The sequence below is a fragment of the Meriones unguiculatus genome, chromosome 1, assembly GCF_030254825.1.
Source record: "Meriones unguiculatus strain TT.TT164.6M chromosome 1, Bangor_MerUng_6.1, whole genome shotgun sequence".
Classification (NCBI taxonomy): Eukaryota; Metazoa; Chordata; class Mammalia; order Rodentia; family Muridae; genus Meriones; species Meriones unguiculatus.
Genome location: NC_083349.1, coordinates 192,092,708 through 192,109,425, shown reverse-complemented (window position 1 = coordinate 192,109,425; position 16,718 = coordinate 192,092,708). Strand labels below are relative to the sequence as shown.

Genomic DNA, 16,718 nt, shown 5'->3' with positions numbered 1-16,718 from the left:
ATGATTATTAAAGCTGGGACAGGAGGCACACCTATAGACCCCCCCAAGGCTTTATTAATAGACTCTGTGAGCCAGGGCAGGCTTACCCTTCTCTGCCCTCAGTTTCTCTGTCCGTAGGTTGGGGAGAGTGGCAGATGGAAGAAGTTGCTGCCAGCTCTAGTACAGGCCTGGGGCTGAGCTGGTGTCAGAGGGACAGCCCTGTCCACCTTGTCACAGGCGGCCAGCAGCCTCAGGCTCAGTCCTTTCTTCCTTTTCTGGGTCATCAGCTGCCGCTTAGAAACACAACTGAAGGTGGGGATAGTAACGGCAGCTAGGGGCAGGCAGGCTTCCTTGGAGCTGGCCCTGGGAGAGCGGCATGTCAAAGATTTATTGGGACACATGGTAGGGCGAGGGAAACAGCAAGAGGCAGAGGGAGAGGCAGGGCTGTGACGTCACCACCCAGGCTGGTGTGTGGGGGGTGGTCTCTAGCGCTGCAGACTTGTCCTGAGTTAGGCATGAGGTCCAGGCCTCCAGCTGCTAACTGGCCAGTCCTTGGCTGCAGCTGCCACTGGGAGGAGGCCCCAGGACCAGAACTCCCTCTGCCAAGGGGGACAGACTCATGTGCAGTCCAGCCTCACCTCTCCCAGCAGCAAGGGTAACGTCTGTGTGAGGGGCCTTCTGAGCAGTGCCCTGGGGTGTTCCTGCAGTCTTGGTATAAAGGGTCTCTGGAACAAGGCTACGGTAGGCTTTGGTAGGGGCCGGCTGGAAGCCAATAAAAGTCGTTCTGCTGAAAGCGTCCAGGGGTTCTCACCTTTTGCAGGCAACTCTGCCCTCACACATCTTGGACCCCATATGCTTCTCTCTCTCACCCTCTCTCCCTTCCCTGTGGCTTTTTCAGGGTCTCTACTTTATCCCTGCAGGATGCTTGCCTCCAGCAGCTGTAGTCAATAGTCACAAATTTGGATCTAACCACATGCCTCCCTCAATTCAAACATTCCAGTGGCCAGGCCTGATCCTTCCCTTTACGCTCCATCCCACCCGCTCGTTCCCTGCACACAGCACTGTGGCTACTTTCCTCCCAGTTCCTCTCCCCTTCCTACTTTTCACTTTTTCTTTCTTTTCTCTCTCTCTTTTTCTCTCTCTCATTCTTTCATCACATTCTTGAGTTCAGGCAGCTTCCACTGGGCCAGGGCATGCTTTATAACCCCCTGTAGCGAGCCAGGCCTGAGATGGCAGATGCCGAGTATTCAGAGGGATCCTGGCTGATGGGAACCTGTTCTTTTCCTCAGGCTATTTCCTATCCCTTCAAGAAAAACACTCCTGGGTCTAGACCTAGAAGCAGGGCTGGCAAAAGAGTGCCCAGCCATCTTCTTCTTCCCCAGGGACAGGGTGCTCAGGCCTGAGTTATGATGTGTCCTATTTTCCCGATGTCCTGACTTCCCACCTACTACATAACTTGGGGCCATGGCCTTCCTCCTCACAGCCACGACTCTCCATGTGTCCCTCTGCCCACAGCCCATGAGTCTCTTCAGGCCTATGGGCCTGGAAGAGAATCCATCCCTAGTAAGTAGTGACTGAATGGCAGATCTATTCTCTGAGCTGTGCCTGCTATAAGCCTCCAATCTCCCAAAATTCAGTTTCAACTCTACTGTCCAGTTGTGGACAGAATCCTTTTTTTTTTTTTTTTTGCCTAACTCACTGGCATCCACTATCCCATACCCCTGCCGTCATGGTGCCACTCTTTCCTTTCCTATTGTATGCCTGTGCCGGACCATGTGCCTCCCTCCCTGGGCTTTGAGCATTGCCTCAAGGTCTCGGTGGGTGTGATTAGCATGGGAGAAACAGGTGTAACAGAGCTATTTGGGCAAGATGCCCTGGGCCCTGCTCCATGAGCTCAGGACCACCTGCAGGCCATCTTCAGCTCCTTAGGCCTGGACTGCAGAGCTGATGAGGCAAGTGAAGCAGCACAGGGTAGCACATCCAGGAGGGAGATGAGCTGCTTCTGGACCTGCACGCTGGCACTGTGGTAGATGCTCCTTCAGCACCGCGTCCAGGCTGGCCAGCAAGGATTCCCAGGCTGTGAGGTGTTGGTAAGAGACAAGGAAAAGCCAGTGAGAGCAAAGGAAGATGCCTCCCAGGTTGGAGCATCCCATTTGGGGAGAGTGGAGGAGAGCTGGGAAGCACAGGCCAATGGCAGGCTGGGGAAGCCCCTGGGACCCTGACGGGTACATTTTGCTTGTGATTTTTCCATTTCTTTCCGTATGGTGTGCTATGGCCCAAGATGGAGCAGAGATGGCAGGAGATGGGGTCCAGTGCTTACTTACTGGGGACAGGAAGGGCTGGGTGCTGTCTAGATGCACTCAGGAGGAGCCAAGCTCTCCTGATCTTTTGCATTGTCAGCTCAGCTGCTAAGCCCAAGTTCCTGAGTATGCTCTGCCTTGTGCCAAGCTCTGAGCATCAGGAAAAGTGGTATCTGGGTGCAGCATGCTGAGTTGTGGTGTAGTAAACAGAAAATGGGTGCATCATCCCTTGCTTTGAAACTTCCAGAGTTTCTCAGAGCGCAAGGCTTAAAACCCAGTTCCCAACTCAGCCCCCTGGAACCTACTGTCTTGGTCTCCCATTTCTGGTAGCCCCATCTCCAGTTCCTTTTCCTATTGTGTTCTGGCCAAGACAAGGTTTCTCTTTGTCTTCTCACCGCAGGGCCTTTGCACGTGTGGTGCTCGCTATGGAACTCATCACTTCTGCGAGTTAATGTCTCTTCATTTCTTTAGTTCTACGTCAAACCCTAAGACTAGATATTCCTCCCGATTCTCCAAACCATGCTAGCCCCCCCAGTCCTATTCATAATGCTTGTTTCAGTTCTATTTTTTCCCCTGGATGATGGTTTTTGTCCCTTTCTTCGCATCCTAGGATTGCTGGATAGATGCTCAGTACATGCTCTCAGAAAGAATGACAAAATACAGGCTCTCAGTTCAAATCTTGGAATCCCATGCCGAGCCTTGCTCTTTTTTTCTGTGAAACAAGAATTCCACCAGGACTAGAGTCAGAATGTGAAATGGTGGGAGGCTCCTGTGCATAGTATGTTAAGCATAAAGCAGAGAGATTAGAATGGGCACCAGTGGGAAGAGAGGCTGCTTAGGGGTAGAAGGACGTGAAAGGTTAGTTTGCCACGCAGAAGTCAAGAGGTGTGTTAGATAAGCAGATAAAGACTTGGGGATAGGGAGGTGCCATGTGTTTGAAGACAGCCTAGCTGGGACATTTCTCTGAGCCCTCTGAACCTCATTATTTGCCTTGACGAAGGGAACTGAGGCTTGTGAAGTGGGTGAGGGTAGAGGGCAGAGGAATCCCTGAGGAAGCAAAGGTTTGGGTGACTGTGTTGCTGACAGGGGCCTAGCCAGGCATGTTAAAGACCTCAGTGTTTCAGCCTGGTGAGAGTGGCGTCTTCCCTGGGGGAGGCTCAGAGGGATGGCAAAGCCTTCCTCCCAGTCCAGGTGAGAACAAGTGCCCAGCGTGTTCAAAAGCAGCAACTGCTGCCCGCTTCCCCGATGATTTCAGCCCAGGACTGCTCACCTGCGTAGGTCTTCTGCTGAGACCAGCTAAGTCCCGGCTCTGTGCTGTGCGTAGTGAACACTCCTGCTCACTGGGGCACTGTGTTTGACTTTAGCTCTTCTGTGTGCATGTATCTGTGAATCTGTCCATTTTTCACAGGGTTCCAGACCCTCAGCTGGTAGTAAATGCGCACTTCCTGAGATTGCCTGCAGGCGTTGCCGGCCCTTTCTTGACGACTGGGTCAGAAGTGCAGCCAAGTTGTCCTTTATTGGCCTTACTGGAGATGAGTGGAAGCAGATATGGGACCTTGGCAAGACAACCAAAGAGGCCTTGCTTCAACCCCTCTGATGGGACTAGCCAGCCTGTAATCGCTACATCTGCTTTCTTTTACAGAACTCCTGAATGGAGAGGGGCTAGATTTGGATATACCAAGGAAGAATAAAAGAACGAGACTTAGGTCCTCACTCCTGAGAGGCCTCCTTGTCTCCATATTTAGGGAGGAAGTTGAAGCTGGAGAAGGTGTGCTGGCTGTGAGGATGCACTGCAAACAGGAGACCTTGATTCCTAAGCTTACCTATAAAAGCCGTGTGGCTTTCAGGACAGGAAAAGTAGGAGAAATGGATGGGGACACAAGCTGCAATTACTTCTCTGCTTGGATTTCAGGGCCTCTGGGAAATGACTGTTTGTCTCTGTTTGCTTCCCTAGGGCCACCTGGGTGCCCTGGGTGACTCCTTGGAAGGTGTGTGAAGCCAGAGTGGCAACAGCCATGAGCTCATCTCCCTGGAGGCTCTAGGAAGTCTGATGGGAAGGAAGAGGGAAAGTGGCCAGGGAAGGAGAAAATGGATGTAGGAAGAGACTTTGGGATGAGCCACAGAGCTTAGGGACAGGAAAGAAAAAGGACAGATGCCAAATGCTACTGTGGTTTGAGTTACTTCTCTATGTAATTCCCCTTAGCTCTCTTTCTTTTCTTTCTTTCTTTCTTTCTTTCTTTCTTTCTTTCTTTCTTTCTTTCTTTCTTTCTTTTCTTTCTTTCTTTCTTTCTCTTTCTTTCTTTCTCTTTCTTTCTTTCTCTCTCTCTCTCTCTCTTTCTTTCTTTCTTTCTCTTTCTTTCCTTCTTTCTCTCTCTCTCTCTTTCTGTGACAGGGTTTCTCTGTGTAGCCCTGGCTGTCCTGGAACTCACTCTGTAGATGAGGCTGGCCTCTAACTCCGAGTTCCGAGTTCCTCCGTCCTCTGTCTCCTGAGTGCTGGGATTAAGGGCCTGCCCATCTGTGGGACAACTTCCTGATGAGTTTGATCCTGGCAGAGCCCAGCCTGGGCTTTTTCCACTTCCAGCTCCTGTCAGCAGGGGGAGGCTGTGTTTCATTAGGTTGCAGTTATGGGACCAGAGGTTGGACAAGAGTAAAAGAAGCCTCCTGTAAAGACCGCCTGGAGTAGGAGGCGAAGATGGGGCTCCTACCTAGATCTGTCAAGTTGTAGCCTTGCTGCTGCCCCAGAATCAAGTTGAAACTCAATTCAAGATTTCTCGGAAAGACACACACCATTCCTTATTTTCCACTTCCTGGTTTTTATGCATGTTTCTTTCTGAACGAGATTCGGATCCCTTCACTTCCTGCCTGGCCACCTCCTGCTCATGCTCTGATACACGGATTCACCATCATTTCCTCCAGGAAGCTTTCTAGGTTCTCCTGCACCCCAACAGCTCCACTACACCACCGGCCTCCTCATTTTCCGATCGATGGCAGTGTCTGCTACTCCTTTGCCTAGCACAAGATGGGAGCAAGCAGTAGATGCCTAGTGAACTGGGTGAAATCAACAGCCCTCTGCACGGTTGGATAGCAGGAGCGACGAACGTGAAAGTCCAGGGAGATGCTGTTTTGTAGAGGCTGTACAGGTAGGTTCCTGTTCCGCTCAACTTTACCTTTTCTCTGTACTTCTGATGAGATGGGGGAAGAGTCAGAACAACTGAGGGGGCAGGACCTGAAGAGGCTGGACTCCAGGACCCCAACATCCTCAGCTAACATACCAGAGCTGGGCAGGGCGCTAGAGATGAGGGAAGCCCATGTCTCTCCTAGGTAAACTGAGGTGCAGAGACGTGTAGGCATCTGCCCAAGGTCACAGAGTAAGAGGGGAGGCCACCTTGGGCCAGGAGCCCTGCCGTCCCTGTTTAACAGGTGTCTTCACGCGGGGTGGGTTAATGTCCGGACAGGGAGCTCCCTAGTCCTTCTTCCCCAGACCCCACAGTCCTGGAGGTGCAGCCTGCACTTCCTCCAGACCCCAGCTGGTCCTCAGGCTTAGAGCAACAACTGCTGAGCGCCCCCTGGATGGCGTGGTCTGGGTAATCTCCACGGTCCTTCTCCTTGACTCACCTCCAGCCCGAGAGGGCTGGACTCACGCTCGGCCGACGCGGCCCCAGGGGCAGCATCGCGCGGGCCCGCTCCCCGGGTGCAGGACCCCCCGGGCCCGCTCCGGCCTTGCGAGGCCTCTCCTCTCGGCGTCCCGGGTGGGGCAGGTCGAGCCGTGTGCGCTATGCCTTTAAGCCTCGGCGAGATGAGCGCCGTGAGTCGCAGCCGAGGCTAGCGCGGGACGTCGCCATCAGCCCGGCTCAGGCCAGGAGCGGAGAGACCGCGGGGTCCCTCGCCGCCCACCGCGCGCCGGGAGCCGGGGCTCAGCGAGCGGCGGGCGGCACCCGCTGGGATGCGGGGACTGTGAGAGGCAGCGGCGCAGTGCCGTGGGGAGGTGGGCGCGGAGAAGGGCGGCGGCGAGGCCGACGGAGCGCGGCGGGGGAGGCCAGGAACAGGGGGAAGACAGGAGCGGCGGCCGAGAGAACTGAGAGCCAGGGCGGGGTGCGGGGGAAGCCGCAGGAGCCGGGCCGGGCCCGGGGCTGGGCGGAGAGCGCGGCCGCGGCGGGGCAGGGCGCGGAGGAGCGGGGACGCCCGCGGTGCGTCCTCGGGGAGCCGCGGGGGACGCGAGGCGCGGTGGGCCCGGGGGGGCCGCGTGGCCAGGACGCTGGGGCGGCGGGGTCCCTCCGTGAGCTCCCCGGGAGGGCGAGAACCCGGAGTGCGGAGCCGGGCGTGCGGCGGCGGCGGGGGTGTGTGCGCGCCCGAGTGTGCGCGTGTGTGAGCGCACGGGCGGGTGAGAGCGCGCGTTAGGGATTCTGCCGGCGTCGCAGCCTGGAGAGCTGGAGGCAGGAGCCGGCGCGCAGGAGAGCGCGGGGCTCTGCCGCGCACACGCCGTGCGCGCTCTCCCGTGCGCACACACATTCTCTCTCTCTCTCTCTCTCTCTCTCTCTCTCTCTCTCTCTCTCTCTCTCACACACACACACACACACACACACACACACACACACACACACACACGCCCTTTCTGCCTCGCTGGTTGCCGCTGCCACCGTCTCGGAGCCGAGCCCTGCGGAGCGAGAGCCCAAGCTGGAGCAGGGATCGGAGGCGAGCCCAGCCCGGCGATGCCGGCTCCAAGCGGGGCCGCGCGCAGACGGCGCGCTCCGATGGTGAGTGTGGCCGGGTCTGGATGCTGCGGCTGGGCTGGGGCTGCGGGGGCGCAGGCGGGGGAGCTAGGGTGTCAGCCCGCTGGCAGCGCCGCGTTCCGAGCCTCTGATTGGGCTGGAACCTCGGGGGCAGCCGTGGGGGGTGGGGTGTCGGGTGCGCGTCCGCGATGGGCGTGCACGCCCAGCACCCCTCGGCGTGAGCGCGCTCCCCTCCTGCTGCGCAGCTCCTCCGAACCCTCACCTGGCTCAGGAATCACGGAGGCTTGAAGCAACTTTGCGGAGCATCACGGGCGTGGCAGGCCTGGAGGCGGTGGGGGCGGAGGTGCTTTAATGGTACAACTTCGGCTTTTCTTTCACGAGGAGAAAACATGAGGGAGAGTGGGGTGGGAGCTCTGGTTGGACCCCCTGGTAGGTAGAGGATGGCCGTTCTGACAGCCCAACACGTCAGCCATGGGCTCTCTGGGACGCCTATCAAGCCGGTGCCCCTGGAGTCGGTCCCATACCAGAATCCCGTGACCCTGCCAGGGCCAGGCGGGACCTCATACTGGCCGATCCACAGGGCCGAGGGACATCTTTGCAACCTGCATGAAGGTGGAGAAGTGGGAAGCCTGCAGATGTGTGACCCCGGGTGTGACCCCAGGTGCCTCCTGCTCCATGGGCAGGTTGCGGGAAGGAAGGAACTCCCTGCCAATGCAAACGGTTGTGTTTGAGTTGAGTTGACTTGAGACACTAGATGCCCAGCTCTCAGGGGGCTGGGGATACTTAGGAGGGGCATCCCCAGGCCTGCTAGCCTGGCATCCCCACCCCAGCTTAGAGCGATGTATGTCAAGCCTGTGTTACTCCGTGCATCCCCTTCTCAGAGAGGCTCTGCTGGTCCTGTACTGGCAGCTCCAGGGAATGGTTCAGCCCCCTTGCCAAGTCCTCTTTCTCTCTAGCACAGACTCTCCCTCCCCTAGGAAGCAACTTTTGGCTGTTGATTGATCTTGAACCCTTCCAGTTCTCTTCCTTACAGATGGAGCCCATATATGCTTTTTCGTGGCATTCAAAGTGCAAGCCTTTGGGCTTAGAAGTCTTGATCTTAGCTTGGATGCTGCTTGGAGGGACCAGCCAGTATCTAGATTTTCCAGAAGGCAATCTTCATTTTCACCTGGCTTTCAGCTGGTGTCTCTCAGCCACCTCAGGAAAGGCAGGATCCTCATCCCCGAGGCTTTCTGTTCACAGAGGAGGGTGCTGAAGCAGGAACTGAGATAAGAGGACACCACCCTCCAGTCTCAGGACAGTCCCTTGCGTCTCTGATGGGATGCTCTGGTCCTGGCCCTGGAGAAGCAGGAAGGGAGAGACAGGGTAATCGGATGTTGTTTATTGACCTGGAACCAGGGCTCTGGAGGCCTGTGGCTGGAGTCACCCCAATTCAGGTCTCTGCTGTCAGTCACCAACGTCTGGGGATAGAATAGCTACTCAGCCTGATGCAGTTCGGCAGAGGCACTCTATCTCCCCGACTTGATCTATGGGACCTCCTGCTTCAGTGTTGTTAAATTAGTGCTGCCTGGATTTGGAGCCAGAGCCTGTCTGTGCTCTGTGGTGCTCTGTAGCCTGGCCTGCTTGCTCTGCCCAGCCCAGCTCTGGCCTGTCTGTGGTCTGTGGTGCTCTGTAGCCTGGTCTGCTTGCTATGCCCAGCCCAGCTCTGGCCCGCCAGTATTATCCCAGGGTCAGAGCTATGGTGAGCCTTGGCATTTCATCTGTGTGGGCCCCTTGCCATTGAGCTCTCTTGCCATTGAGAGCTAAAAGGATTGTTAGGGAAGAGGAGGAACCTTGGTGCCCCTGGGCTAACTCCTTCCCCAGGGGCCCGGCTCAACCACAGGAGGTCAGAGCTGTCAGCCTGCAGGTGTCTTTGAGTCCTCAGGTCCTTGGAGGCGCAGGCTGCGGCTCTGGGATGACTGGGTCTCACCTTGGTTGCAGTGGTTGTGCCTAAAAGATGGATGCTGTCCTAGCTTCCCCAGCCTCTGTTGGCTTCCCCTCCCAGGCAGCCTCTCTGCCTCTCCTTTCTTGTGCTGGCTCTGGCTGATTCTTCAACTCCTGCTGACTTGAGGTTGTCAGCCAAGGCTCTTCTGTTTTCTTTCAGCTATGTTCCCTCTTCCTCTGTGTCTCCCCAAACTGACTTTCCTTTTGTTCTGAGGTGCTGGAAACCCAACTGAGGGCCCGTGTTTTAGGTAAGGGCTTCATCATTGAGCCCTGGATTTTTGTTTCTTAGATGTGGGTGAACGTTCTAGGTAGCTGGAGAGTGGCCTAATGTCTGGCATGGCCCAACTTTTGCCATCCAGGCCAGTTTGAATTCCTGCCATGTGCTTCTATTCCAGCAGTGGCCCTGCTACGTGCCTCTAGCTGGTTCTAGTCAGAAGGCTTCTGTGTCTTCCTGGGCTGGGGAAAGGGCAAGTCACCTCTGTGCTGCTGGGCTAGGAATCTTCCATCGTGCCACTGACTGCCCCTTAGGAAGAAAGCCACTCTCACTCCAACCTCAGGACTGTGGCTCCTGGATTCTCTCCCTAGCCAGAGCCTAACCCCTCCCCCCATTTTGTCTGGGGTTTGAATTGTTACATTCAAATTCAGCTACCTGAGGAAGTTGAGGATAGACTGGATCATGGGTGACTTGTTGGCAAAAATTATCTCTGACCACTTAGACCTCCTTTAGGGGTAGAGGGTCACACTGGCCAGTGTAATCTTTTTCATGATTTCCCAGGACTGAATAACTGCCCCCCCCCTTAAACTTTGCTCCCCACTGCCTGGAATCCTGCACTTAGGGCTCATTGCACAGCTGGGACATCTGGTTTGGAACCTGGGGTGCATGCTGTGGATTTCCTCCTTGGATCAGTTAGGAAGGGGACTCAGGCTTGGACCCACAACCCTGGGTCTGAGCAGAGCGGGCCACAGGATGTGAGGGGACAGTTCAGAGGGCACCACGGGCCGGGAGGGGTTCGGGCTTGCTGAAATGTTTCTGGCACTTGGTGGATGCTCAATAAATCCTTGTTGAATCAATGAGTGACTGGAGAATGTGGATGTGGGTGAGGGCTTTCCAGGAGATGGCCCAGCAGTAGCGAAGGCAAGGGGGCGGGAAGCACTCGGTGTGGGAAGAGTGTGTTTGCTATGGAGTAGCTCGCCCAGGAGGATGACAGGCAATAAGCAAGACGACATGAAGAGTCTGAGTGTCCAGAGTAGGGATGTGTGCTGATGCCAGATACAGGGGTCAGAGATGAAATTCTCAAGGGACAAAATTAGATTTGTGATTTAAACCACATCTGCCGCTGATGGTGGGGAGCCTTGGTCTGAGAGACGCAGTGACGTAGTCCTGAGGCCACGGGGAAGTCCAGGCCTGTGGCAAGGACAGCAGCAGGGCAGAGGGCAAGCGATCAGTCTCACCTATGAGGCATGCAGACATGGCAAGTGCCCTGAGTCACAGATGCCTCCGAGCAAGCCGCTGAGCCCTGGGGCCTTGGTGCCTCTCTTTTAAAATGGGCGAGATTGTCCTCCTGGATAACTGGATGAGTTTGGGTGATTTATAACCTCAGAACTGGGATGCAAAGGGAAAGGGTAGAGGTCAGCAGACAGAGAGATTGAGCCCCAGAAGGGCTGAGACTTAAGAAGGACGTAAAGCTGGGGTGTAGCATTCCAACCTAGAGTTTTCCTGTCTAGTCCACCTCTGCCGGGGAGAGGTGGGTGGGGAGGTGAGGCCTCAGGGGCTCTGAAGGGGACATCCTCAGGCAGTTGCTGGGGCAGTCCAGCTGTCAGGAAGCATATGGGGCCATATGGCCACATCAGGGAAGGAGCTGGCTGCTGAAGGAGAGATAGTGGCTGTCACCAGGGGCCTTCTGGGTCTGCATAAGCACTGCCAGCCACCAGGGCCAGAGCAGGCAGAGGCCAAAATGGAATCCTTATGTCCAGGTTGGTTTGGACATGGAGGTTGGGTCTTGGCAGGTGGCCCAGTTGTAGCACCCATCTGCTAGGACAGCTGGACAGGCAGCCTTGAGTCCGGGACTTGTCCAGTTTGCGTAAGGCCAGCTGTGACAGCCACCTCCCTCTCATGTGCCCCACCCAGCTCTGATGGCCCTGTAGCCGTTAGCTTGGGGAGCCAGTCTGAGGCCTCGGTGGAGTCTGCGTGTGTAAAGTCCCTCACACCGAGAATTGGGTCTGTCACTGAGATTTGGGTGTAAACAAGTTTCTTAAGTCAACCAGGTATGATCAAAAATGCCCTGTGGACGCCAGATGGAACTGGGTTTTAATTTTAATTCAGCTGCTGCCAAGCCTGATGAACTTGGATAAATCACATCTCTCTCCCCAGCCCTGCCTGCCCCCTACCCCGAACTTCAGTTTCTTTACCTGCGTCATGGAGAGAGCTTGATACTAGCTTAGTAGAAATATCATCAACACACTTTGAAAACATACTATTCAGGCAATGGTAGCCTCATTTTGTGCCTTCTGCAGGGATGGGGGAGGGGGAATATTGAGTCCTGTTGGTTTCAATGTCCTGACTGAAGCAAAGAGGAACACTGATATTGTCTCCTAAAATAAAAATTGCTATATAATCTTCATATTTTTATATTTTTGGGGAGTGGTAGTAGGGCCCCCTATGGCTTAGGCTGGCCTTAAATTTACTATTCAGCAGAACTCCTTGTCCTTGAACTCCTGATCCTTCTGCCTCTACCTACAAAGTGCTGGGATCATAGGCTTGTGCCATTATGTCTGGCTTCATAGATGTGTTTGTGTATATATGTACACATAGATGTGTATGTATGTATATACATACATATATGCACACATACACACATACATATAACATAAAATATGCATTTACTGTTTTAGTTTTCGATGTATGAGTTTTTGCCTGCATGTGTGTAAGTGCCCCATACTCATACAGTCCCTCAGCAGATCAGCAGAGGATGTTGGATCTCTTGGAACTGGAGGGACAGATGGTTGTGAGCCACCAAGTGGGAGCTTGAAACTGAACCTCGATCCTCTGTAAGAGCGACCAGTGCTCTTAACTACAGAGCCGTCTCACCTGCTCCCTTCCTGCATGTTTATATTCATGATTAATCCTGGTGGCTGCTCTGTACTGTGGGCAGAACATTGCCTCACTCCACAGATGAAGAAACAGAAGCGTCAGGGAAATGACAGCTGGGTTGGAACATGTCTCTGGTCTCCTAGCCCAGCATTCTTGCTCCAGGATAAGAGTCCCCAGACTTCTGGGGTAGAGACTGAGAGTGGCTTTGTCTTCTGTCTGCTCCAAGCTTGGGGACTCTGGGAACTCCTGCTCAGTTCTGCTTACACTAAAGCAGAAGTTAAGTGGTCCTATGACCAGCCTCACAGAAGCTGGCCTGGGATGGTCAAGACCACTGCCTGTGTCTCTTCATCTCCAAGTGGACAAGGGCGAAGTGTGGGGAGCCTCCTGGTGTGGGTGGTGGGAAGCTGGGAGATCTAGGAGTGGCTTTCATATCGCTTTAGGGTTTGCCAAAGTGAGTGGGGCTCCATCTTTGTGGGTGAAGTGGACCCTGCCTATGATTGCTGTGTGACTCTAGGGTGGCCATGGTTTCTCCAAGCCCATTTCTCTGTAGATTGGAAAGAGTGGTCTCTTAGCCTGTGTCCCAAGGCTGTTTTTGAGTACAAATGCGCATTTCTAAGTTGGTGGAGCATAATGACACCATAGCATGACAGTGGGCCCAGGAGTTTGGACCCTACAACTTAATGACCCTGCAAGCATTTGACGATTCACTTGTTGGGCGCTTCCTTTGAGCCCAGCTGTGCTGGATACTGTGGGGACAGAGATGACTGAGACCAACTGCTTGAAGTGTGTGTCCCAGAGGTGATGGTGGATAGTCCCTCTCAGCGCATCTTGTTGGGTACCCTGTCACTCAGTACCCCACAGGCTTCCATGTTCCCTCCAGGATGTTGTCCCAACGCTCCAGCACAAGGCATGCCTTCTAGCAGTCCTCTGCTATTTTGCCGTTCCTGTGCCGTGGTTTATCCATCCTGGGTAGCTGGCGTGCTCAGGGGACAGATAAACTAATTGAGGCATGTGGTTCATCCCTCAGGGCCTCCACGGCCCCTGCCACTTCCTCCCTGGGTGGCCCCAGGGCCCAGGATGTGGGCTGTGCCCAGGATATTGTTTTGAGAAACTTAAAGTGATGGGCATCTTTTCTGCTGCATTGCTCACCACAGACCTAGCCCGCTCTGCCCCAGGAGGCTCCATCAGACTGGGGCGGGGGCGCCCAGTCACCGGCCACACATAACTCTTGCCGATGAATTGCATGGCATTCAGCAATTAGCGATTGATTATTTGGGGTCTTGATAACTCTTCACGATCGACCAGTGGGGCAGGCCTGGCCAGCTCTGGTATGGGTCAGCCGGGCCAGGCTGGAGGATTTCCATCCTGCAATTCATCCTTGACAATGAGGTTGGAGAAACAGAAGCTAGAGAACTGAGGTTCAGGACCTCCTTCCTGAGCCAGGGTTGAGATGGGGGAAGGGGAATTTTTGCTTTCCTCTACTTTCCTTTGTCTTTTAATTGTCCTTATTCCGTTTCGGCTATCCTACCTCTGGGTCTCCTCTTTCCCACCTGTTAAATGGGATGTCAGTCAGTTGCCTTTGGATGATTGTTCTCCTTTCTACCGGACCTGCCTTGAGAAAGGACATCTTGAGGTTTAGAGATGGATGGGTTCAGTACCACGATTCACTGCAGAGTGGACAGGAGCCTGGAGGATAGAGGACCATAGCCCCAGACATTAGTTACCTCAGTGAGGTGCTGGCTTCCAAACATGGAGCTGGGCTCTAGTGCAACGTATGAGAAAGCAATTTCTAGGGAGCCAACATGAGGAGATGGCACGGGGCATGTTTAACCTACACACAAGACCCAGTTGCCATTCAGGTATGCCAGGAAGCTCAGGGCATGGTTTGTGGGCTTGGTATGTGATCAGTGCTTTTTAACTTTCTGTTAAGAACATTTTCAGACACGAAAGGCAAAGAGAACAGTATTCCCAGACACCCTCGCCTGGATTTAACAATCTTTTTTTTTTTTTCTAAATTATTTTGAAGTATATCATAGACATCATGACATTTCATCCCTAAGTAGTTCAGCATTTGTCTGTTAAAACAAGAGAAAATGTTTCTGTCTGATCTCTAAGGGCCATGTATATTCTTTACATTTTATCCTTGAGAAATGAGGAGCCAAGGCCCCAGAAGCCATCTGTTTTGTCCGAGGTCGCATAGCAGAGAGTAGAATGGGGACTTCAGGAGTGGCCCAGGGTGTCAGCCCAGCCCTCGGGCAAAAGAGGCTGAGGAGCCCTGGAGCCCGGCAGGAGATGGGAACAGGACCACCCCTCGGTGGGTCTTTGGGCTCAGATTGGAAGTTCCATGAGAGACAGGAAGTGACCTCTTTTAGATTAATTGTCTCACTTTCCTTCACTTGCAGTGAGATTAATAAGGAACTGCTGTGTCAGGGAAAAAAAATCTAAAACAACTTCTTGTTTATTGTTCAATGTAGGAGAATGCTATCAGGCTCTGGCCATGCCCTTGAGGGTGAAAGGGGAAGATGGAGGTGGGGGCTAGCCTTACAGAGGGTTTAGAAGAATATGTGTGCATATGACAGAGTAGTCATTTACCAGCAGGGGAAGGAGGAGGCCTCAGAGGGATGCTCTGAGACGGGCACCGTAGTTCCTCCCCTGACCCCTGGGTGTCAGCACAGCCCTGGGGCACACAGGAAGGGCGAAAGAGGCTGAGGAGCCCTGAAGCCTGGCAGGAGATGGGAACAGGACCACCTCTCGGTGGGTCTTTGGGCTCAGATTGGTAGCAGGGCTGTTTCTGGCATTGGGGTAGGGATGGGAAAGCCCGAGAGATGAGCAGAGGGAGAGCAAAAGACAGAGACAGCAAGGCACCTTTGATCCCCAGGCTGTGCCCCTGCAGGCTGACTGACTCCATCAAGCCTGCGCATCCCCTGCAGCCAGGGAGGGAAAGGAAGGAAACTGACCCTGAACAGTGGCCCAGGGAGGGCGGGGCTGGTGCCTGGCAGCAGTTACTCAGGGTAGAGAACTGAGCGCAGACGGGTCTCTCCTGCTCTGAGGTGGGAGGGCTAGGCTGTGACTGTCTGCGGCCTGGTCCTTCAAGCCCTGCTGGATGGCGTGAGCTGAGAAGGGTTTCAGGAGAATTCAGTCCTTGTCCCCTGCTTCACCAGGCCTTCTTCCGCTGTCCCAGCGTATAGGGGTTGGCAGAGGCCACTGTGTCTACTGTCCATGTGCATTCCTGCACTGTCCACACTCTGTCTGCAGGACCCCAGGTGGGCCCTGAGAGGATGCTGCCTCTCGAGCTATGGCTCAGAGTCTGCCTACCTGGTCCCTGTAAAGTTGGGGTTTGAGCCTAGAAATGTCTGTTGGATCATGAGGCCTGGTGTCTGCTCTCTGCCTTATCCTCAATTGCAGCTGTTTTGGTGTTGGTTCCCATGGGCCTCAGGGAGGGAAGGTATTTAAGAGGTAAGCGCAGGCCCCCCAGAGCGCCTGTTCTCGCTTTCCTGTGTGGAGGCTTCGCAGGGCTCTGAACGAGGGTCTCCACGGGAAGTCTTTCTTAGGCCCCACACTTGCTCACTAGGTCTCCGTGTGCACAGAGCCTTCCACAGCCTTCCACAACCTTTGCTCACAGCTGTCACAGGTCCTCCTGGTGAGCATTTGTTGGGTGGCTCTCCACGATGGCATGGGAAGGTGTGGACTCATCTAGGTCATCCTGAGGCCTGGAGAGTCATGCCTGAGAGTCAGGCATGGATGAAGGCAGAGTGAGTTTACTGAGCACCTGTTCATCAGAGTGCTGGGTACTTTGTATTACCTTACTCAATTGTAGGAGGCCCATGGGCTCTGTTTTGTTCCAATCCCTATTTACTAATTGAGGAAAGTTGGCTCAGAGAGATCAAAGGACATGCAGACCTCCCAGGGAGAGGAATGGAAAAATATTGCTCCTCAAGGAGGCTGTGTCTGTCCTGGGCAGGAGCTCAGTGTGGAGCTAGGCAGAGGTGAGGTCACAGGACGAGGCGGCTGCTCTGGGTTTGGAAGGAGGACTTCGATGGTCCTGTGGAGGCTCAGGGTGCAGGGAAAGCAGGGGTGGTCAAATGCAGAGGCCCAGTGAGATCTGGACACATACTTAGGCCACCCCACGACCTGGAGAGTCATGCCTGAGGGTCGAGCATGAATGAAGGAAGGATGAGTTTACTGAGAACCTGTTAGTCACAGTTGAGCAGCATCTGGAGTCGTGTCCTCAGACCTGTGGTTTTTCTCAGGATTGGAAGGTCTGAGGTTTTCAGAGATGGCTCCTGTGGCTGTGGGTGTGGTAGTGGGAAGGGGGTAGGAGGGGGAGCCTCAGGGAGCTTCTCTTCCTTCAGTGCAGGGAGAAGCATGGTTCCTCTCTTCACCACATCCAGTCCTTTGCCTCCCTCATTGTAGGGTGGGAGAGGCAAGCAGGGGGTCCCTGGCCCCTTCAGGACCTTCCCTCTGAGGCTGTAAATATTTTATCTTCACTATCTCTGCTGTTCAAAATTGTTGCCTTTAACACCTCCCCCCACCCCTTACTTGATGCAAACGAATGCTGGAACCATTCCGTGCTGGGCGCTCGCTCTGTCGCTTCTGCTCCTGCCAGAGTCCCCTCCAAAAACTCTAATTGCTTTT

At 54.5% G+C, this 16,718-nt stretch overlaps 1 protein-coding gene across 9 annotated transcripts in view; it reads left to right on the top strand.

The window, feature by feature from the left end:
* Positions 1 to 5,025: 5,025 nt before the first annotated feature.
* The window catches only part of Lingo1 (leucine rich repeat and Ig domain containing 1), a 176,557-nt gene continuing 164,864 nt past the window's right edge, over positions 5,026 to 16,718 (top strand). For 4 of the 9 annotated variants that reach the window (XM_060374354.1, XM_060374360.1, XM_021633561.2 and 1 more), the window contains exon 1: positions 6,086 to 7,033. The gene's annotated coding sequence lies outside the window, so the exon portion shown is untranslated. Of the gene's footprint in view, positions 5,420 to 6,083; positions 7,034 to 7,222; positions 7,364 to 16,718 lie in introns of those variants that run through there. The other 5 variants (XM_060374374.1, XM_021633558.2, XM_060374370.1 and 2 more) reach the window with 3 other exon arrangements.